This window comes from Sminthopsis crassicaudata, chromosome 3 (genome assembly GCF_048593235.1).
Source record: "Sminthopsis crassicaudata isolate SCR6 chromosome 3, ASM4859323v1, whole genome shotgun sequence".
In the NCBI taxonomy this organism is placed as follows: Eukaryota; Metazoa; Chordata; class Mammalia; order Dasyuromorphia; family Dasyuridae; genus Sminthopsis; species Sminthopsis crassicaudata.
This window is the reverse complement of record NC_133619.1, coordinates 50,183,028-50,205,052: the sequence shown is the minus strand read 5'-3', so window position 1 is coordinate 50,205,052 and position 22,025 is coordinate 50,183,028. Positions and strand designations below refer to the sequence as shown.

Here is a 22,025-nt window from a genome sequence, read left to right as displayed (position 1 = left end):
CCTTACACTTGATCATCACAATCTTATTGTTGCTTTGTATTCTCTTGGTTCTACTCATTCACTTAACATCAATTCATCTAAGTCTTTCCATAGCCTTCATAATTTCTGAAATCCCGTTTTGTTCTAAATAGAAGATCCACGCTTGCAGACTTTGTAGTGCCTTTTTTCCCCTTTTCTTTTTGGTTGGGATGATGTCATTGAGGTAGGAAACTCAAGGATGCTCCTACTTATGCAGAGAAGCAACTATTGTTATGGTTTTAGAAAGTTGCCTGGGACACTGAGAAGTTAATGAATGGAGCCAGGTCATATAGCCAAGGTGTATGAGAGTCACAGAACTTGTATCAGTACAAAGTCATTGAAAACCAAGTCTGGTCAATAAGGTGATCATCAAGTTGGGAATACAATTTTTAATGGAAAAAGAGAGAGAGATACCTTTCTTTGAAGTACTGGGAATGTTTCCCTTTCCTCTTCCCCTTCTCCCTAGTTGATAGACCAAATCTGAGAGTCAGTAGTGATATGTGCTTACAGGAATTGTTGTCTCCCCCATATAATGATAATAATAGCTATTAATAGTCAACATTTAAACAATGTTTTTAATGTTCACAGAGCACTTCTTGGTAATTCATTTGATCCTATGGGTTAGGTACTGTTGTGTCCTGCTTTCTAGAGCCATCAAATTGGGGTGATTAAAATATTGAGTCCTGCTTTCCAGAGCCCCTCAAGTTGGGGTGACAAAACATATTGTTGCTTCCTAGAGCTCCCCTCCCCCCCCCCTGGGGTGATTAAAATATACCTTCCTAGTGGAGGAGTGATGAGGTGGGATTCCTGAGGATGGTGGAAAAATGTCAACCCAACTTGGGAGCTCTAGAAATCAGGACACAACAAGGTACTATTATCATCCCCATTTTATAGACGAGGAAAGGGAAACCTAGAGAGGTTAAGTGCTTTGTCATACTGATAGAAGTGGCTGAGGCAGGAATCAAACTCATGTCTTTGTGACTCAAATTCATAGCTCTAATCATTGTGACTTCCAACTGACTAGCAGCCTGATACAACAATCTGTATACAGAGTATATTCAGTTAATGTTGGCGAGTGAACTGACACATTCTTTAATTAAAATATTGAAGAATTCTGTTTGTTGCTTTCATCTTTGTTCTTGGGAAATTATTTTCCCAAAATGTTCTTGAGTAACCTTTTTTCTAAGCCAGAAGCCAGAAAAAAAAAAAAAGCTACTTTTAATTATGTAAATGTAAACTTTTCTCTCCACATTGAAGTTCCTCTTCCACCCTGTTGCCTACACCTCCAGTGTGTTTTCTATTATCCGGGACATTTTGTATTTTGCTATCCTTAGTACTGGCACTACCAGTCTTGCAAAATTTATGTCTGAATCTTTGATTAATATTTACTGGATTCTTCAAAGTTTAGTCTTGATTTTTAGTTACTCATGAAAAAGTGATATTTGTGAGTATCTGGATCTTTAAAAATTCATTGCTCAATTCCTCTTCAATGTAACATACTGATTTCTTAAAACAGAACAGGGCAGTTTGCTTACCTTGGAATTTGAAAAAAATTGCATGTTGAGTCATCTCATTTAGTGTTCTCAAGCATTATGAGAGATTGGATTTCTTGATCCCTCAAGATGGGGCTCAAATCTCAACCTTGAATATCTTCTGGGAAGGTGATTCCTTGGCTACCTTGGCAACTTGCTTGGTGACCTCATTGCTTGAAGATATAAAGTTCATCTTACTTTGCCATAGAATCTTAATAAGGACATGTGTGTTCAAGCTTTATCTTGGTAGCTTTTCTTTCTTATCCTTTTGTTCTTTACTAACATGAATAATTAATGTCTAGTTCCTTCATTTTTTTTTCTTTTCAGATTTTAAGGTCACTCATCAAGTGTATTATAATTTAACATGAAATACACTCTAATTGTAATTATCTCCACCCTAACCTGGAATAATTATCATCTTTTAGAAAGAATATAAAATCTTTGCTGTATCTCCTGCACACTAAGTTAAACTCATACTAAATGAAATAAAAATAACAGAAAAAGAAAGGGGATAGAAGATATGCTTAGCCAATTGAATTTGTTTTAAAATGTTTGAAGTAAAATGAAAAATTTCAGCAACTAGACAATCATGTAGTTTCACACACTCTCTCAATTTAGTTGGTTGAAATCCCTAGAGGCCAAGCCTGAGAATAAAGCTTGAATAGAAGAGTTGGATTTAATCCAATCCTAATTTTGGAATCTTGACTAAGCCTGTAATCAATTAAATTCCCCAGAGGTGCAAAGATGAAAAAGTGACATTACCCTTGCTGGAGGAATGGATGATTAGATCTTCTGGGCAATCTGCTCACTTCTCCTCCTGTCATCAGTCAGTTAACAACCATAATCATTAAGTCTTTACTATATAAGTATCTATGCTAAGTGTTAGGGACACAAAGAAAGCTCCCTGCCCTCAAAGAGTTCACATTCTAATGGGAGAAACAAAAAATTATACATACCAGAAATAAATAGGACAAAATGGGAGGTCAGAGGGAAGACCCTAGTAATGCTTTTGTTCAGTCATATCCAACTCTTCATAACCCGATTTGGGATTTTCTTGGCAAAGATACTGATTTGTCATTTTGTCCTCCAGCTCATTTTACAAATGAAGGTTAACAGAGTGAAATGACTTGCTCAGAATCACATAGCTAGTAAGTGTCTGAGTCTAGATTTGAACTCAGGAAGATGAGTCTTTTAAACTGGGAACTCTATCTATTGCACCTCTAGGCTGCCTCTGGCAGTTGGTAAGTACAAGGAAAGGCCCCCTCCAGAATGTGAGATTTGAACTGAGTCTTGAAAGAGGTCATCATCCCTGACTGGAATCTCGAATGGTCCTCTGAGATCTTAGGCTCTTTTTTGCCTCATCTTACCTAGAAACAGATATCCATGCTACTTCTAGATTATCTTCATATCTGGCAGCTTTGTTCCCCCAGCTGTCTCTTCGTTCTGGCTGCCTTTTTATGCTTTGTCTTTCTTAGAAAGTAGACTTCTGGAGGATAGGGATTCTCCTATTTGTTTGTATTTGTATGCCCAATAATTAGTGTAGGGCCTGGAATGCAGTAAGCACTTAATAAATGCTACTTTTACCTAATTAGCCCTACTAGGGGAATTAATCAGATTTGAGTCTGAAAGTGAGAAGTGAGAAAGAAGGAGGACTCAAAGTAAGCTCTGAGGTGTTTTGATTTGGAGCAAGTATGAGGATAGTTGGGCTATCAGTGGAAATTGGAAAGCTGGGAGGAGGTGAGTCTGGGCAAGGTTATGAAGAAAAGGAGGCCTTTGTATTACAGCAATGGTTTATATTACATATATATGTGTGTGGGTGTGTGTGTATAAATAAAAAGATATGTGTATATATATATATATATATATATATATATATATATATATATATATATGTGTGTGTGTGTGTGTGTGTGTGTGTGTGTGTGTGTGTGTGTGTGTGTGTGTGTGTGTATATATGTATGTATATCTATTTACTCCCATCCTAGAATGTTAGTTTTCAACCCAACAACAAACTCTGACATTTCTACTCTAAATGCTTTCTTTTTTCTTTATTCCACCCCTAATGCAAAGGATAGCCCTTCAACACTTCTCCTATAGAAGTGGCTACACATAATTTCCTATAAAAATAGGATTTATTTCTTGAGTGTGTGTGTTCTACATTTATAAAAAAAACTGGGGGACTGGGAGAATATGTTAGAGCAGGCCTTCTTAAACTTTTTCCATTAGACTCTTTTTCACCCAAGAAATTTTCGTGACCCTGGACAGATAGGTATATAAAATAGATATACAACTCAAACATTTACTGAGAATAAATCATAATTTTGTGATCCCCACTTTCAGTTACAAGACCTCCAGATGGGGTTGCAACCCACAGTTTAAAAGGCTGGTATTAGGCAACAATGGCTTATAGGAAGTGGCTTCCTTTCCCCATTATGCCTTTCCTCACTTTGCTTTGAACCCTCCCCCAATATTGCTGTAGGGCAGGAGAAAGGAAAAGAATGGATAACTATAATCAACCTTAAATGGAATAAACAACCAGCTGAGCTCTTTTAACACCAAAATACCTTAGAGTTAATGATTTAATGAAAATGAGCCCATAGCAGAAGTTCAATTAATGCCCCTTGAATTTAATGGAAATTCGTTTTCACTAACTGGTGATAATCAGGTTTTCAGTACTCACAGAAGCCTAACTAAACTATAGCTCTGCTCTAGATTTTATTAATGTTTTAATTTATATTTGGATTTGAGGATTTTATAGAAAGAGAGAAAATGGGGAATGATCCATCTGTTTGGACTTGGCTCTAATAGGTGTGGTTACATCAGGAAAATGAACATAAAGGATTCACCTGTAAAAACCAGGGGTTGTTTAAGGCTTTACTGATGATGGGTAGATGAATTTTAAAGCAAAGCTTGAGGCCACATTAGAAAACTGGCTGGGAAGCTCCAGAAATTTAGGAACTTAATATATTATTTCCAATGATCCTCTTGCCTCGCCTTGAGGGTTTTGTTTTTAACCTCTTTTAAGTGGAGGGGAGAAGGGGACCAAGTGTCCAAAGAGAAAATAGCTAAACCAAGTCTAGCACTTTTATCCATCCGTGTTTTATCAAGAGGCATGAATGAATCAGAGCAAGAGTGGAATAAAAAGTACTGAACTGTCAGACAATGTAAGTCTCAATGTGCTTAGAAAGAGAACCTAAGGTCAGGGAGACAACTACCCAAGCTCCTCCTTTTACAAGATTATTGATGTTTATTTGTGACTCTATGTCCCTGTGGACATTAACTGCCTGTGGGGTTTTCTTGGCAAACATACTCGAATAATTTGCCATTTGTAAACCCTCAAGTTCTGTATAAAAATGAGACTTTTTTTTTCCTTTGCCTTCTTCAGTTTTATATCTCCCTTTCCCCTGTTCTTTTTCCTCTTCATCTTCTTTGCTCCGGATCACATAGTGATCAGCTGCAACCAGGTCCTAGGTCCCCTGATTCCTAGTTATCTGCTTTCATCATTATTGTGATTTACTAGAATTTGGTTGTCAATGTGTGCATGTCTTTTGGGATCTCTGATACATGTCTTTTTTTTTTTTTTTAATTGTGTATATATTAGTGCAGCCTTCATAATTGACAAAAGTATAATTTATTTTAAGCAATCGGGATGAAGTGACTTTGTCCACTGTCCACAGTCACACAATTAATAAGTGTCTGAGGTGGGATTTGAACTCTGGTCCTCCAGACACCAAGGCCAGTAATCTATCCTGTGTGCCACCTAAATGACCTAGGCATGATTTACTCTGATTGAGTAATAGGACCCCATAAGGCAGAAAACCCAAGCTTTTGTCCCAGCTATGCTGCTAATTCTGAGTGATCTTAAATCATTTTAACTTTTTTGTTTCTTAATTTTCCATCTGTAAAGTGGGTGGTTTGGATTAAGTGGTTTCAGCATCCCTTTCTGCTCTGTTCCTTTTCTCTGCTAGTTATTTCCACTTTATGCTGATACCTTATTTATACTGTGTTTGTCTGTTATCCCTCCATTAGATCGTAAGCTTCTCAGCAGGACTGTTGGTTTTGCTTAGCTTAGCATGATGTTTGGCACAGAAAAGCGGTTTGATAATTTTCTGTTGACTGATATTTTGATGATTCATTGGACATCTCCAGGAGCCTAAATAAAAGCATAAAAATCGACAAACTTGATTTCATTATTCCTGATGCTATTCCTCCAAAGCTTTGGAATGTATCTATATATAATAGTCTGTCTCTGTCTCTCTGTGTGTGTCTCTCTCTGTCTCTGTCTCTGTCTCTGTCTCTGTCTCTGTCTCTGTCTCTCTCTCTCTCTCTCTCTCTGTCTCTCTCTCTCTCTGTCTCTCTCTCTCTCTTATATATATATATATATGAATAGATAGATAGATGGTATACTGGATAGATGGATAGATGGATAAATGATATACTGGATAGAAATAATGGAGGTGTGGAGCAGGATTGGGCATTGTAGTTTTAAAAATTATGTTAAGTAGCCCTGGGTTTCAGTTATGTAAAACATATTAACTTTTTTTTTTTCCATACCCACTGGAATATTTTATCCTTTGGTTTCAAGTTCAGAGTTTAAATTCCAACAATGAAGTAGTTCAAGTGAGACCCAATCCTGAGTGACCTAATGAATTAAACCCAGTCTCATTTTTTATCCCTGTAAATCAGTTACATGAATTATAGGTACTTAACTAGTAGTAAAGGAAAAGAACCATAAACTTCATCTGGTATTTCAGCCTTGACATAGTGTCAAAGTGAATCCAAATAATTCTTTTTCATTGGTGCTTAGTCATGAATTTTAAACTGATTTGGTGTTGTAAGCTGATTTGGAAACTTGTGCAATTCTTTCCTTAACTTTCCCTAACTGTACTGAGTCACTAACTCTCCCACTCCCACCCATCCTAGAAGGGTGTGAGATCTAGGACAAATCAAGACTAGAATTAATCCCAGAGTTGGAAGGGACCTTAATTATCACTAAATACCATTCATTCCTGGCCAAGAGTCTCCTTGAACAAACCTGACAAGTGGTTCTTTTTAGTTTGATACCCTCCTTGAAAGGGGAACCCTCTATTTTTCAGAATAGAAGTGTTTCCTTACTTTAATAATAAAATATTCAATGGCTCTATGCTCTCCTTGCATCAGATGTTTGTTTTCATTTGTGTTTTCATAATTTGGCCCAATAATCCCTATTCGATGTAGCCCTTCTGGGTCCAGCAGATCAAGAACGCCGCTCTCTACCTTCCCTTTTCTAAACTAAACATCTCCGTTTCTTAAATTAAGCTTTCTAAAGAAATCTTGAGGTCCTTCACCTGGATATCCTCCTTGAAATACCTTACAGCTTATTACTGGCCTTCCTAAAGGACTGAGGACTAAATTAAATATTTCAACTACGGTATGACAAGAACAAAGAGCATCAAAATTAATACTTTCCCAGTCCTAGACACCATGGTCTCCTTAATATAGTTCAAGTTTAGACTGGATTTCTTATCTGTCAAGTAACACTTAATGACATGCCGAGTTTGTAGCTACTAAAAGTCACTCTCCAGACCTTATCTGTCTAATTATGCTTTCACCATCTTGTGCTTGTAAAGATGCCTCTTTAAATGCCATTTAGTATCATCTTGTTCAGTTGTTTTAACTTCTTGGATAATTTTGGATACTGACTATCAACATGTGTCCCAGTTTGTGAAGCAGCTGGTGCTTTGGAGTTGGAAAAAATCTGATCTCAGACATTTATTGACCACAAGCCTCTTTTTGCCTCAGTTTCCTGCACTGTTAAATGGAGATATTAACCCTTAGTAGTGAATAGTTGTGAGTAGTGAGAAACAAGTGAGATAATATTTGGTTTAAAAAAAAAAAAAGACACAAAGTAGGTCTTTATAAATACTTAGTCTCTTTCCTCAGTTTGCCTAGAATTTGATAGGCATGCTATCTCTGTCTTTTGTCCAAGTCCAACATTAAAGAACATTGCAAGCAGAAATCCTTGGGGAACTTTAGTTGAGACCTACTTCCTCGAGTTGGTATCAAACTATCAATGATTGCTCTTTGGGTCTGAATTCACCTGTTATACCACTGCCCAGTTCATCATTTTCTTTTTTTCTCCACAAGAATGTGATGACATGTTTTCTTAACTGCTTTGCTGAAGTTCAGATATTTACTTTTTCTTAATCCACCAGTCTGGTAATTTTGTCAGAAGACTTGGCCAGGAAATCAGTAAATATTTAGTAAGTAGCTACCAAGTGCTTAGCACTGTGCTAACCCTTGGGATACAAAGAAGGGTAAAAGACTCAAGAGGATCTTACAGTCAAATGCAAAAAACTACTTACAAACTAAATGCAAGATAAATTGGAAATAGTTGTCAGAGGGAAAGCATTGAAGTTGGGAATTTAGTTGAGACTTGAAAGAATTCAGGGAGGTGATATAATGGTGATGATGATAATAATTTATATATATATAAACATATATCTCTGAATAATTATTCTCTCTGAAATAATTACTTCTTTTCCTAGGTATTAACTGACTCTTAGTAAACATTCTAGAATTGTGCCTAAAATTGAAGTTAGATTTATTAATTTATAGACCTTATTTGCTGTCATTTTTTAAAAATTAGGACATTTTGTTTTTTTCTAATTCTGTGATAATGTTCCCATTTTCTTTACTCTTTCAAAGATCAACATCAATATCAGTGTCCCAGCAACCATATTAAGCAGTTCTTTCAGTCAATCAACAAACATTTATTAAGCAGTTTTCACATATGGGACTGGCTTACTTGAATTCTAAAGGGCAATTAGGTGTTCTCTTAGTATTTTCCTATTTCTCAGAGGTTTAAACTCCTGAACAGCTTTTTATTGTTGTTATTGTTCTATCACTAACAGTTTAAAGACCCTTCTTTTTGGCAAAGAAAACAGAAGCAAAATAAAAATGGAAAAGCTCTGTGTTCTTTCTGGCTATAGTCATTGTTCTCCAGTCCACTTTAGGCAGTGATTTTCCCTCCTGATTCTTCTCTTTTTTTACGGTATAAATATAGCTTCTAATTGCTACAGCTTTTCCTGATCTATTGGTTCTGGTGTTTTCCCCCTGGAATTTCTTGGATTTTTTAGGCAATAGAAAGATGTCTTCAGGACTTATTATGTGAAAAAAAATTACTTGAGATCATTCTAATGCACACTCTGAGAAGAACATTTAAGGAGTTACCATGCTTGAATGAAAATGATTCTAAAGATGCAAGAGATCAAGGAGAGAAAGTAGAGGCAGATAGCTTTCAGGGTGCATTGGATTGATAGAACAAAACCCTGTTCTACTTTTAACTCTGATGGGGATACCAGGAAAAGTGCCAAGAGGACACCAGACCCTTGGTCTCCTACAACCAGACGAAGAATAGATTGAATCATAGTTGTTGATGGTCAGAAAGTGAAGATGATCATTCACCATGAGGCAGGCCCTTTTACTAACAGGGAAGTTGCTGTTCAGTAAGTCCTTTCCTTCATTCTTTCTTTGGATTATAAAACCAAGCAGTGTTTGACAGAAGGTCTTTGAGGTGAGCTTGTCTCGGGCTCACAGCCAGAGAAAGAGCAGAAGATCAGAAGGATATAAGGTGGAAAATGCAGAATAATAAAGGTAGTTGTGGTTTACTCGAGCAAGGAAAGGTTTTGTTATTTTCGTAACTTTCATTTCTTTCAGTAAATCATTATGTGAGTGAGTAATCTTTTTAGGTCACAGGAAGCTGGAAGGACATTGAAATCCTCTGGGAATGGGAGCAAGTAATTAGGAATTATGAAGGGATTAAATTATACTCTTAGATTGAATGTAGGAAGAGCTGGAAGGATGCAGGGACCAGTAGGGCCTGTTTCTGTATAAAAGTGGTACTGTAATTGATGTAGGACTTGAAGATGCCATGGTACCCACGATAACTTGATTTGATAGCTCTGGATTTTTGAAGTTCATCTAGTGGCTATACTATATTTAGTGGGATAGCCCAGTGATTCATTAGGTACCAACACAAAATAAATGCTCCTTTGGGTGATTAAGAAATATATTCTTATATTAAGGTGAATTATAAGAAAGGATGCCTGAAGTAAATCTTATAAATCTATGGGTTTAGATAGTAGAAGTTTTAATTCAAATCCTTGTACAGATTTTTTTATATGTTAGCATTCTTTTATGGATGTCATAGGAACTAGCTGAGAATTGATTTAACAATTCCCTTTAAATGACTTGGTTATGGAAGCAATAAAATAATAATATTTGTAAAGAACTATTGGAGATATAGAAGAAGCATTTTCCCCCCACTATAATCCTTACCCTCAAGGGTTTACATTTTAGTTAAGGAGACAAAATTAACATGGGAAAAATAATACAAGATAACTTTATTATTATGTATTATATTATGTTATGTATTGTATATTATATATAATATTATAATATTTTATATAATTTTGCTTTGATTCAGATAATAATGTTGTATAATTATTTAGAGAAATGGGAGATTCATAAGGAACTCAAGAAAGTCTTCATAGGGAAGATAGGATTTCAGCTGGACCCAGAGAGTTAGGTAGGGAAGAAAGAGAAAGGAAGACAGAATCACCGGACTTCAGAGTTGAAAGTTAGCAGCTGCATAGTTGAACTCATACGATTAGTCATGTACCTCAAAATGGCCAAAGATAGAGGGAAGATAAGATAAACTCATAGTTACATCTTGTAACTTGTTATTATAGCAAGAGACTGGAATGCTCATCAATTGAGAGATGACTGAAGAAATTTTAGTATATCAATGTAATGAATGAATGATTAAGGGCTTATAATGTAGAAAGCACTTGAACAAACATTTCATATATACATATATATTATATATATACACACACATACATATATATATATACACAGACATATATACATATATATACACACAGACATATATATATACACACACATATATATACGTGTATATATATATATATATATACATACACACACAGACATATATATATAAAATAGAACGATTCCTATAATCAAGGAGTTCACATTCTAGTGTAAAAAATATAAAGTGGTTTAACAGTGAGGCAAATGACTATTCAATACTGTTACATATGGTCTAAGTTCCAGTGATCTGGATATCTAATAAATCCAGTTGGGCTGAGTGTAGAGAGAAGAAAAAGCTGACATACAAGCATCTTCTTTAGTGATCATGTGATTATTTAATCAATAAAACCATATTGATTTCTGATGTTAAGCCATTTGATGGGTCAAGGATTTGATGGTAAGAACTTTTTCTTTTGGCTACCGAAGAAGAAGTTACACGGCACTTGCCAAAGCAGTTTCTAGAGCTGTTTCCACCGGTGTTGCTCATTTTGAGTGGCAGGATTGGATTACAAGCAGATGGGTGTCTTGGGGCATTCGCAAAGATCTTGGGTGGGAATCCTGGGCAACCACCTGATGGGTATAAATGGGAAGGGAATAGTTGTTCTGGTAGTAGTTTCTCTTGCTTTGATTGTAACATAACTTGTCCTTTCTCAGGATTCTTTGGTGAAGTATTATTGTATTGTTGGACAAATTTGATTAATAGATTTTTTTTTTTACTAGGTAACAGAGGTTATTTTCTGCCTTATTTCTTACGTATCCCTAATCATTGAATGGGTGTCAAACTGAGTCCTGTTAAAGAGCTTAGCTTAAAAAAAGCCAAGGTCTTCCACTGCATTTTCAGTCCTCCTGATCTATATCTGGCCACTGGACACAGATAGTACTGGAGGAGAAAGTGAGACTGGTGACCTTGCACAGCCCTTCCCCACTTAAATCCAATTCATTTTCATGTCATAGCATCACCTCCCTGATATCATAGTCATTTTCCAGAATGGAGGACAAACAACCACAAAACTGACTCTAGAGGGAGCTAGGTGGTACAATGATTGTAGTACCAATTTTGGAGTCTTGAAGATCTGAATTCGAGTTCAACTGTGGATATTGTCTGTGTGATCCAGGGTTAACCTTTGTTTCCTCCACTGGAAAATGGGGATAACAACAGTTTCTATCTCCCAGGATTGTTGTGAGGATCAAATGACAATATTGTAAAGCACTTAGCACAGTCCCTGGCACAATGCTTGTTTCCTTCCTTCCTTTTATATCACATCATGTCTCTCTTAATGTCTATTTAAAGCATTTTGCTCTTATAAAACTCAACTGACAGGATTCTGGAAAATTAGATGAAGCTGATAACCTGAAGCAGGTAAAACATTAGCAGTCATTGAGGTTAGGATTAGCCAATCATCTGCCTTCTACAAATAAGCTAGATCTATCTTTTCATGAGAAACTAGAGCAGAATGAGTGGCCCAAAAAACAAGACTGAGGTAACAATGAGCTAGTGTGATATGTGCAGGGGTTAGCAAGAGGCAACATCTGCTCTCAAGGCACATGGCCCTTAAAGAGCTGGAATGGTTGCTTATAATAGTAAGGGAAGAAGCCAAATTTCATTGAAGAGAAATTCAACTTTACCAATTAGCTAATGAATATTCTTCAGGCAACTTGGTGAGGAGGATTCAGGGATTGGCAAGGAGGATTCAGGGATTGGTGAGGAGAGGGAATTTCTGGGACTTGAGACACCCAGGAGACAGGTGAAGGAAATGTCTATCACCAAGTCATTGCAGGACAAAGCAAGCAGATGGGGTTTTTCTATCCATATGGAGAAACGGTGGCAAGGGACAAGTATAGCATACAACATCTGGGACTGAAAACTCAGAGAAAATATTAAGAAAAACTGAGAACTGCTGGCATCAGTTCTAGAATTCATGCCAACTCAAATTTGCCTTGGGTTAAGAAGCTATCATGAGGTCACATATTTAGAGCGGGAAGGAATCTCAGAGACCAGATAATCCATCCTGCTTATTTTACAATTGAAGCCCAGAGAAGTCTGCTGTTACTTAATCATTTTTAGTTATGTCTGACTCTTTGTGACCCCATTTGGGGTTTTCTTGGCAAAGATACTGGAGTAGTGTGCCATTCCCTTCTCTAGCCCATTGTATGCTTGAGGAAATTGAGGCAAACAAGACTAAGTGACTAGCCCATGTAGTTAAGTATCTGAGGTCAGATTTTAACTCAGAAGGATGAGGCTTCCTGATTGAGGCTCAGTACCCTATCTACTACACCACTTAACTTCTGCTAGAGATGTTTATTGGTAAAGAACTAGCATTTATTAAATGTTTAAAGTGTACCAGGCACTGTGCTAAGCATTGAGGACACAAAGGCAGGCAGAGATCACAGTCTAATGGAAGGAGGTGGTCCTGGATAAATGACAGGGATGGGATTTAAATTCAGGTCCTTTGACTCCAAATTCAACATTCTTTCTTCTGTATCATTCACAACTCTCTTGTTAACATCTGTCATAGTTGTAGCTGAGATTGGGTTCTCGTAAAACATGGTTAAATAAACTGTATTCCATAAATTCCATCTTCCTTTGCATTTGTTTTCATGCCTTGTTATTCTAGTTTTGCCTTTTTTTGTATCCCCAGCACAATCCCTTGAACACAGGAGGCACTTAATAAATGCTAGATGACTGACATTGTAAAATCTCTGATTATGTGGTTAGAGGGCTATGGTTTTTGTTGTTGTTATTGTTGTTGATTCCTCTTAGCTTCCCAGTAAAAGTTCTTTATGAAGAATTTCCAACTTTTCTTGGCTAAGGGATTTTTTTCCTCTCATTTTTAGCTGATATAGTTTTGAAGGATCTGTGATTCTTAGAAACTAGGTACACAATGATAAAATATCAGACGTGTTCTAGGAAGCTAGTGCTGTGGAATATATTGTGTGAACTCTGTAGGAAAAGGGCCAAAACCTCACTGGTGTCTTCCTAGCACCTTTAAACATTAGGTATACTGAAGAACAAATATTAATCTGCAGTGGCTTGGAAATCAAATAGCCTCTGGGCTTTAAAAAGCCCTTGAAATCCAGTTTTTCCCAGCCGGTTGAAATAAATGTGTAGTAATGGGGACATCTCTAAGTTCCCAAATGTACAGATAAAAGAGAAGCCACAAATATGACCAGGCAGGGATAGTTTATAGGTGGTATGTGAATTCTAAAGGGGCAGAAAATTTTGAATTGGTCTCTCATCTCATGAACTTTGCCGTCTTCTTATTATATAGACTTACCTTTGTCTTATGTACATTAGAATTAGTTTAAAGCAGTGTGATCACAAAAGAGATTTTGCTATGATTTTTCAGTCAGTCAATCAACAATTATTTCTTCAGTGACTATAATATGTCAAACATCATGTAAGGCACAGGGGTTAAAGATAAGAGTAAAAAAGGGTTTCCCTCCTTCAGGTACAAACAGTCTAGACAAGTGAGGCAACATGTACCCGGATTATCATACAAACTAGATGGGATGTGAGTTTGGTGGGGAGGTGCCAGCAGCTGGGCAGATCACCAAAGGTCTTTTGTAGAAGGTGATGCTCAAGATAAGTCTTAAAGGAAATCGAGGATTTTAAGAAATGAGGGTAAAGAGCACTTTCCAGATAGGGATAGCCTAAGCAAAGCATGTGTGAAAAATGGAGTACCGTGTATGAACAACAAGAAGAAGTCCAGTTTAGTCAGACTACAATATACATGGAAGGCAGTAATGTGTGGTAGGACTGCAAAGGTAGGTGGGGGTCATGTTGGGAAAGGAGGAGGGGGAGAGAGAGAGGGGAAGAGGAAACAGCTAGACAGAGACAAAGAGACAGAGAGAGACAAACCAGAGAGAAAGAGGAAAATAGAGATAGACATGGAGACAAAGTTACAGAGACATGGAGAGAGGGGAAACAGAGATAGCCACAGAGATAGAGACAGAAAAAGAAAGAGTGGAGAAAAGAGGAGAGGTCCTGGGCAAGATTTTTGAGAGGCACATCCACAGTTAGGAGCCATGTAGGGGGTGATGATGCAGCAAAGGAATCTGACAATGAACAGTCAAGTTGGAAAGCTAAGATAAAAAACCGTGCCTTAAAAAACCAGAGGTAAGAAAATATCTAGGAGCAATGGTTGACAATGTCAAATACTATAATAAAGTCAAGAAGGATGATGACTGAGAAAAGGCCATTAAGAGACTCTTGGTGACTTTGGGAAAGTCAGTCTCATTGGTATGAGGAGACTTTGCAGTAAAAGCCTTTAGGAAAAAGGAAGCCAAAACCACTTGGATAATTTAGGAAGCAGTGTGGCCTTGCAAATAGAGAGAGGGCCTCAGAGTCAGGAAGATCTAAGGTGAAGCCCAACCTCTGAAATTTATTGGTTTGATCTTGGGGAATTCATCTACTCTCAGAGCCGTGCCAAGATATTTCTCTAAAGGTACAAATGAATAACCGGGGAATTTCTTCCTAGGAGAGAATCATAAGTCGACTCATCCAAAAAGGGGAGGAAAAGGGGAGAGAGAGAGAGACCATCCCTGTAAAGCTACACAGCTTCTTATGTTACCAAGAAGAGAAAAGATGTAGAAATATACTAGGATATAGAAACCCTGACCCAACTGACTTTTTCCTTAGATTAATTCTTCTCTGGCTAATGGCTCATTTCAAAATGGCCAAGCAAAAATAAATATAAAATGAGGTAGGAAAGAAAGGAAGGGAGGGAAGGAGAAAGGAAGGAAGGAAGCAGATGTATAGCAGATTTGGGAAAATAAGTATGTCTTTCAAAATCAACAATGCAAGTTGATTGAGATAAATTATTGTAGTTAATTGCTAAGTAAGGAAACCTACATAAATCTAGTCCTATTGACCTATAATACAGCAAGTAAAACTAGGTAAATTCAGAAATTTTCAGATTTATTTTGGGCTCAGAAGACAATGATGAAGTTATATTTAGTGGTTAGCTATCCTAGTTTCGTATAGGAGATTTCTTCTAATAACTTTAGTGTCTCTGAACTTGTATTATTTCACACAAAATTTAAAATGGGAAGAAGTAGAAGGGAGAAGTTTGGAATAATAATAATAATAATAATAATAATAATAATAATAACTGACATTGATAGAACACCTGAAGGTCTTTAGCGGAATTTATATACATTGTCTCATTTGATCTTTAGGACAGTGATATATATATATATAGATAGATAGATATTGTTAGAGACAGCTCTGTGATGTATTGGGAGATGGGGCTGAATTTGGAAATGGAAAGATCTGAATTTGGACCTTGCCTCATACACCAACTTTGTGTCTTTGAGCAAGTCACTTAACCTCGCAGCTCCTTATCTGTGAAATGATGGACCTTAAACAATTAAGTGAGGTAGGATTTCAACTTAAGTCTTCCTGTCTCCAATTCCATACTGCACTACCCAGTTGTAGCATAAAAGCCAACAGGAGAGGGAATATCCTTATCATATATTATAGTAGGTTCCCTCAATTCTGTATGTTTGAAGAATGAACGTTAATGGACTTTATAGAAAGGAGCAAAATGAATGATAATATCTTGATTATTGGGCTAGTACAAAGTTTGAAATGCTTGAAGAGAGAATAACTTAAAAGATGTTTTTTAAAAGTCCTCAAATTTTAGGTTGGAAAAAGAAATCCAATCAGTCACTGAAAAAGAAAAGATTTATTTTATATATTAAGAGAATAATTTTAGAATTATAGAATATAATTTTCCCAATGAAAAAAACTTATGCTCTTGAATGACTTACTGAAAAAAAGGAAACTTAAAAGAAAATCAAGATTTATAAAACACATAAATCAGGAGATCACTATTCATTTACAGAGATAATCTTTTCTTACACGAGGATGCAGGTTTAAGAACTTCCTAGTGCATTTTAAGTTGCTAAATTTTAAAAATTCCATTGACACACAGTTTCAAGACAAATCTCTTCTATACTGATATATGTGCTGGTGTTAGATTTGAGTCAGTGATGTGCTTAGAGCTTCTTATAGTGATGATAGACATCATTATTAGTCTTTAGCATTGGTGAGCACAGGGAAGCTCTGGAATTCTTAATTACAGATAGCTTTCTTGCATATGGCTGGTATTACCTGTTGATATATAATCATACTTTTGTTATACATTTTGAGGGATAGAAGAAAGTCTCCTTACTCAAAAATATAGTTCTCACTGGCTTCTTTGACTATCTTAAATTCCTTTGTTAAGGGATTCATTTTTGGGTTTCACCTTGCCAATTTGCACATTTCCGTATGTAAATATTCTTGGTAGGGCAACATATTAAGGATGATAAGTCTTTTGTATTTTAGTGCAAATAATTCATGCTTTAATTGTTAGCCATGGGGCTATTTCATTTTTGTCTTTGCATTCCTAAGCATTCAGTAGGCACTTAATGTTTGTTGATTAATTGCTTGCTGATTTTGACAAGAAAGGGTAATTTTGTAGTGGTAAGGCAGACCAATCTTGAAAGGATGCCATTTGGGCATGGGGAATACTGCAGGGATAGAGAGATGGATACCAAAAAGAAGTCATTAGGAGATGGAAGACAAAGACGAATTTTGCTTACTTCATAATTTTAGCTGGGTTGAACCCTGACCCTCTATACTTCATAATATAATATTTAACATTGGCTTGAAACTTTAATGTTGGATCAAATGAGATATTTACACAGTGCCTGGAATATAATATTTGTTCTTGTTGAGTCATTTTAATAGTCATATCCAACTCTTTGTGACTTCATTTTGGGATTCTCTTGGCAAAGATACTGAAGCAGTTTGCCATTTCATTCTTTTCTATTTTACACATGAGAAACTAAGGCAAATAGGTTTAAGTGACTTGCCCAAGGTCACATAGCTATTATATGAATGAGGCTGGATTTGAATTTATGAAAAAGATTCTTGCTGGTTACATGCCACCTATCCACCATGCCATTAGCTTCCCTGACTCATAACTGCTTCATAAATGCTGGTTCCTTCCCCTTTAATGTTTTAGGGAAAAGATTTTGTGACCCCTTCAGCCACATGTCAAATGTAGATTCATGTCCCAGTCACACCTTCCTAGTCTGTTTAAAGAAAAAAATTCTGATTATAGGTTGCCCATCCTAAATCTCTGCAATGATGAATTTGGATAACACTTTACAACATTTAAGGAACCTAGAAATTTGAGGTGTAGAAAAAAAGATCCGGTCTTATTTTATATAGACTGGTCGATTTATTTTTGGCAAGGACCTTATGAAACCTTTAAATGTGTATTTTGCTATGTTAGGAGACCTATTTTGAGCATCAGGATTATTATTGAGAAAAGAGGAGATTCTCTTATTTGTTAAATTGGAGCTCATAGCTAGAAGGACAAAAGTTGAAAAATGTCTTCAAAGTAGTGGATATTTTGTAATCCACAAGGCAAAAAAAAATAAATAGGATGAAAATTTTTGTTTGTATGTAAAGTTATGATAAAATTTTTGCATGCATGGTCCTTCTAGTATTAAACCAAAAAAAAAATGCAAAAATGAAATCACTGAGGAGAAAATGAATAGGTTGTCAAAGTTAAATGACAGAAATAAGAGGAAAAATCAATATATACAAAAATATCACTTCAAATAATCAGAATTGTTGTGAAGAGGTGATTAGTCAGTGACCTAAACATTGGACAACAGATCTTTCTACTTTGTATCTTCAGATCTTTGCAGGAGGTTGACTTGAATGTTACCCAGATTTCACTTGATTCATACTTTCTGCTTCTTGGGGTCACAATTGCTTAGATGCTGCTTTTATTTTTTTTTAGTGGCAAACATCTACAGGAAGCCTATTCCAATCTCCCTCAATTCTCATGTCTTTCTACTTCTGGGTATCTCCAAATTACCCTGCATATGGCTTGTCTGTGTTTAGTTGTTTCCTCCATTAGACTTTTTTGCTCCTTGAGAGATGGGACTGTTTGCTTCCTTGTATGCTTAGCACAGTGCCTAATGTACAGCAGGCTTTTAATAAATGCTTAAAGACTGATGACTAATTCTACTACATCCCAAACTGCCTCAAAACATAACATGGAACTTTCCACATTGTAGGTATTCAATAAATAAGTTAGTTATTCCTCTAACAGGGATTTGTTCTAAAAGTAAATTAACAAGTTTATTTTTAAGAAACCATTTTATTTTGGTAAGGTAGCTAATTATGCCAGCACTCAAATGATGGTTGCTGTGCTTTTCTGTACAGTTCCCTATCAGATTCAAGCTTGTCTGGATCATCCCCACTGCTGACGGGCCAGAGAGAGATTTTGAATGTCAGCCCAGTCAAATGCAGAGTCCATAGTTTGCATCTATTTTTGTGGAGCATCCATGGCACTTTGCCTTTCTTCCTAAAACAGCATATTACTTTATTGCATTTTTATTTTCTCTCCATGAAATTAAAAAGTTGGTATGATAATTCTTCAAAAGGAATTTTTTTCTTTTTTTAAAAATGCATCTGACAATCAAATCATAGTCTTTAATGCTTTGAAGACAAATTTGGAGAGTAGACATTTTAAACTTGAGGTACATCAAGTCACAATAATAAGTGATTATCCACTCAGCTGTTTTGCCAAACACTTAAAGGCATGTACAAAGCCATGATAATCAATATTGTAATCCTATTATTTCAATAGCCCTTATCTTATTGTATTTTGTAAATACTCAGAAATATTATACTTTCTATTACAGGCATTAACATTGTTATTTAAAAAAAATTACCAGGATTATTTGCCAAAATCCTCTCTGCAACTCAACAACGGTGCCAATGAAGAATACTACAAATTATTCAATTTTTTCCAGCTACTTTTTTCTGTCACACTATCTATAGAAATTTTTATGAAACATTTTTGACTTATATTAATAATGTTGTTGAGAATATTATATCAATTCAATTATGAAATTACTGATATAATAAATTACACTCATGGAGTAAGGCGGGATCTATTTAGTCCAGCCATCCATTCTATTCACCTCAATGTTCTAGATTAATTGTGAAGTTGTGTTTGAATCCAGGATACTATGTAAACAAATTAACCAAAATTAAAGCCATTTCAGAGTACATATAGGGACAAGAAGCATCTCACATAGATGTAGTTTATCAATATGTCTCACAAGACAGCCTCTGTGAACTCAGAAAGGTTTGTGTATTATTTTCAAAATCCCTAAATGCATTTTTCCCAAAACTTGGGCCAAACTTTCCATATGTTAACTACTCTGAGCATAAAAAAGGATCTCTCAATGAGAAACATGGCATTTTCTCTGTGAATCACTTAATCAGTTTGTCTGCTGTTTTTCCAAGATTATGGGCAAGCTAAAGCTATTTTAGGCAATAACAAATGGCATCCATTTAAATATGGCATACAGTGCGATGAGCAAAGAATAAAGGTCCCAGGTTGATTTAAAATGCAAGGACGAGAGAAGGGCAGTTCATTTATAGCCTTTCTGTGGCATGCATACACTAAAGTTGAACAGCTATTTTTAAAACTTGTGAAGAAATTCTGAGCAATCAGAACTATTTTGAAGATAGTAAAGTATGTTCAGGAAGGCCCAAACCACAAAGATTCAAAGCCAACAGAAACAAAATTAGCATTTTGAAGAAGGAAAGTCCAAGAGGTTGGCACTAACTGTTTACATCACAGGAGTACCATCACTAGAGTGGTTATAAATATGGAAAAAACTTACTAAATATAATGATGATTCTAAACAAGGGAGAGAGGCATTTTTTCTCTCTAAAACACAATCTTTTTATCTGTGGAATAAAAAAAAAAAAAAACTTCATTTACCTCCCTTTTCCTCAGTTCCTTCCCACTTCCCTTCCCATTTTGTTGACCTGAAACACTTGGAATGATACATATAGTATTTCAGAATTGAGAGACATTAATTAAAAACATGCTCCAGGATGTATTTGAAAGGAAAAACAATGACCAATTAAATTTTATAAGATGTTTCTTTATAAATTTTATTGACTAATAAATTAGAACTATGATATGTTTCTCTGAAGAACTTAAAATATTTAGAGGCAAGAGTTCATTCCTCTAAAGAAATCTTTTTACTTTACCTCAGTTTTCCTCTTTTTCTGAGGTTTTAATAGAAGAAATCAATCAGTAAGCATTTATCAAGCACCTATTATATACCAGACACTGTGTTAAGTGCTGGGAAAGGCTATATGAATAATTTCATGTGATTTATTTGCAAGTTAGTCAGCAAGTATTTATTAAACACCTACTATATGTTTCTGGGATTAGAAAGTCTTAAACAGACCTTGCTCTTAAAGACCTTATATGCTAAGGGAAGAGGTAACATGCAAGTATCTATGGACTTACAAGAGAAAAACAGTAGATGGAAAGTCCATATAATGACTGGGTAATTTACTATTCTTGTATAATTTAAAAACTACATTGACATTGCTTCTACCTATTTACACATGTCTTCTTTGTGATGATCTTGCTCACTGTCATTGAATCAGTTAGCCTATATTAGAAAAATAAAATAAAGATAGGAGAAATACAGTCAAAGACAATTGAGGGAAAATGATGGAGACCATTAATGAACTAAAAGGCATTGGAGATCATAAAACTATATTATAAAGCAGCAGTCATCAAAACCATTTGGTACTGGCTGAGAAATAGAGCAGTTGATCAGCAGGATAGGTTAGATTCACAGAACAAAATAGTTAATGACTAGCAATCTAGTGTTTGACAAACCCAAGGAGCCCAACTTTTGGGTTAAAAATTCACTATTTGACAAAAACTACTGGGAAAATTGGAAACTAATATGGCAGAAACTAGGCATTGACCCACACCTAACACTGTATACCAAGATAAGATCAAAATGGGTTCATGATCTAGACATAAAGGATGATATTATAAACAAATTAGAAGAACATAGGATAGTTTACTTTTCAGATCTGTGGAGGAGGAAGAAATTTGTGACCAAAGAGGAACTAGAGATCATTAGTGATCACAAAATAGATAATTTTGATTATATTAAGTTAAAAAGTTTTTGTACAAACAAAACTAATGCAGACAAGATTAGAAGGGAAGCAATAAACTGGGAAAATATTTTTAACATTCTGATAAAGGCCTCATTTTTAAAAATAGAGAATTGACTCAAATTTATAAGAATTCAAGCCATTCTCCAATTGATAAATGGTCAAAGGATATCAATAGACAATTTTCAGATGAAAAAATTGAAATTATTTCTAGTCATATGAAAAAGTGCTGTAAATCACTATTGATAAAAGAAATGCAAATTAAAACAACTCTGAGATACTACCACACACCTCTCAGATTGGCTAAGAAGACAGGGAAATTTAATGATGAATGTTGGAGAAGATATGGGAAAACTGGGACACTGATACATTGTTAGTGGAACTGTGAACTGATCCAACCATTCTGGAGAGCAATTTGGAACTATACTCAAAAAGTTAACAAAATGTACATACCCTTTGATCCAGCAGTGTTTCTACTGGGCTTATATACCAAAGAAATCTTAAAGGAGGGAAAGGAATCCACATGTGCAAAAATGTTTGTGGCAGCCCTCTTTGTAGTGGCTAGAAACTGGAAACTGAATGGA

At 35.7% G+C, this 22,025-nt stretch overlaps 1 protein-coding gene across 4 annotated transcripts in view; it reads left to right on the top strand.

The window, feature by feature from the left end:
- PLS1 (plastin 1) overlaps positions 1-22,025 on the top strand; it is a 122,769-nt gene that overhangs the window by 48,962 nt on the left and 51,782 nt on the right. Inside the window, exon 1 of one of the 4 annotated variants that reach the window (XM_074298436.1) lies at positions 4,590-4,714. The exons of the other annotated variants lie outside the window; for them this stretch is intronic. The gene's annotated coding sequence lies outside the window, so the exon portion shown is untranslated. Of the gene's footprint in view, positions 1-4,589; positions 4,715-22,025 lie in introns of those variants that run through there. 4 annotated transcript variants of the gene reach the window in all.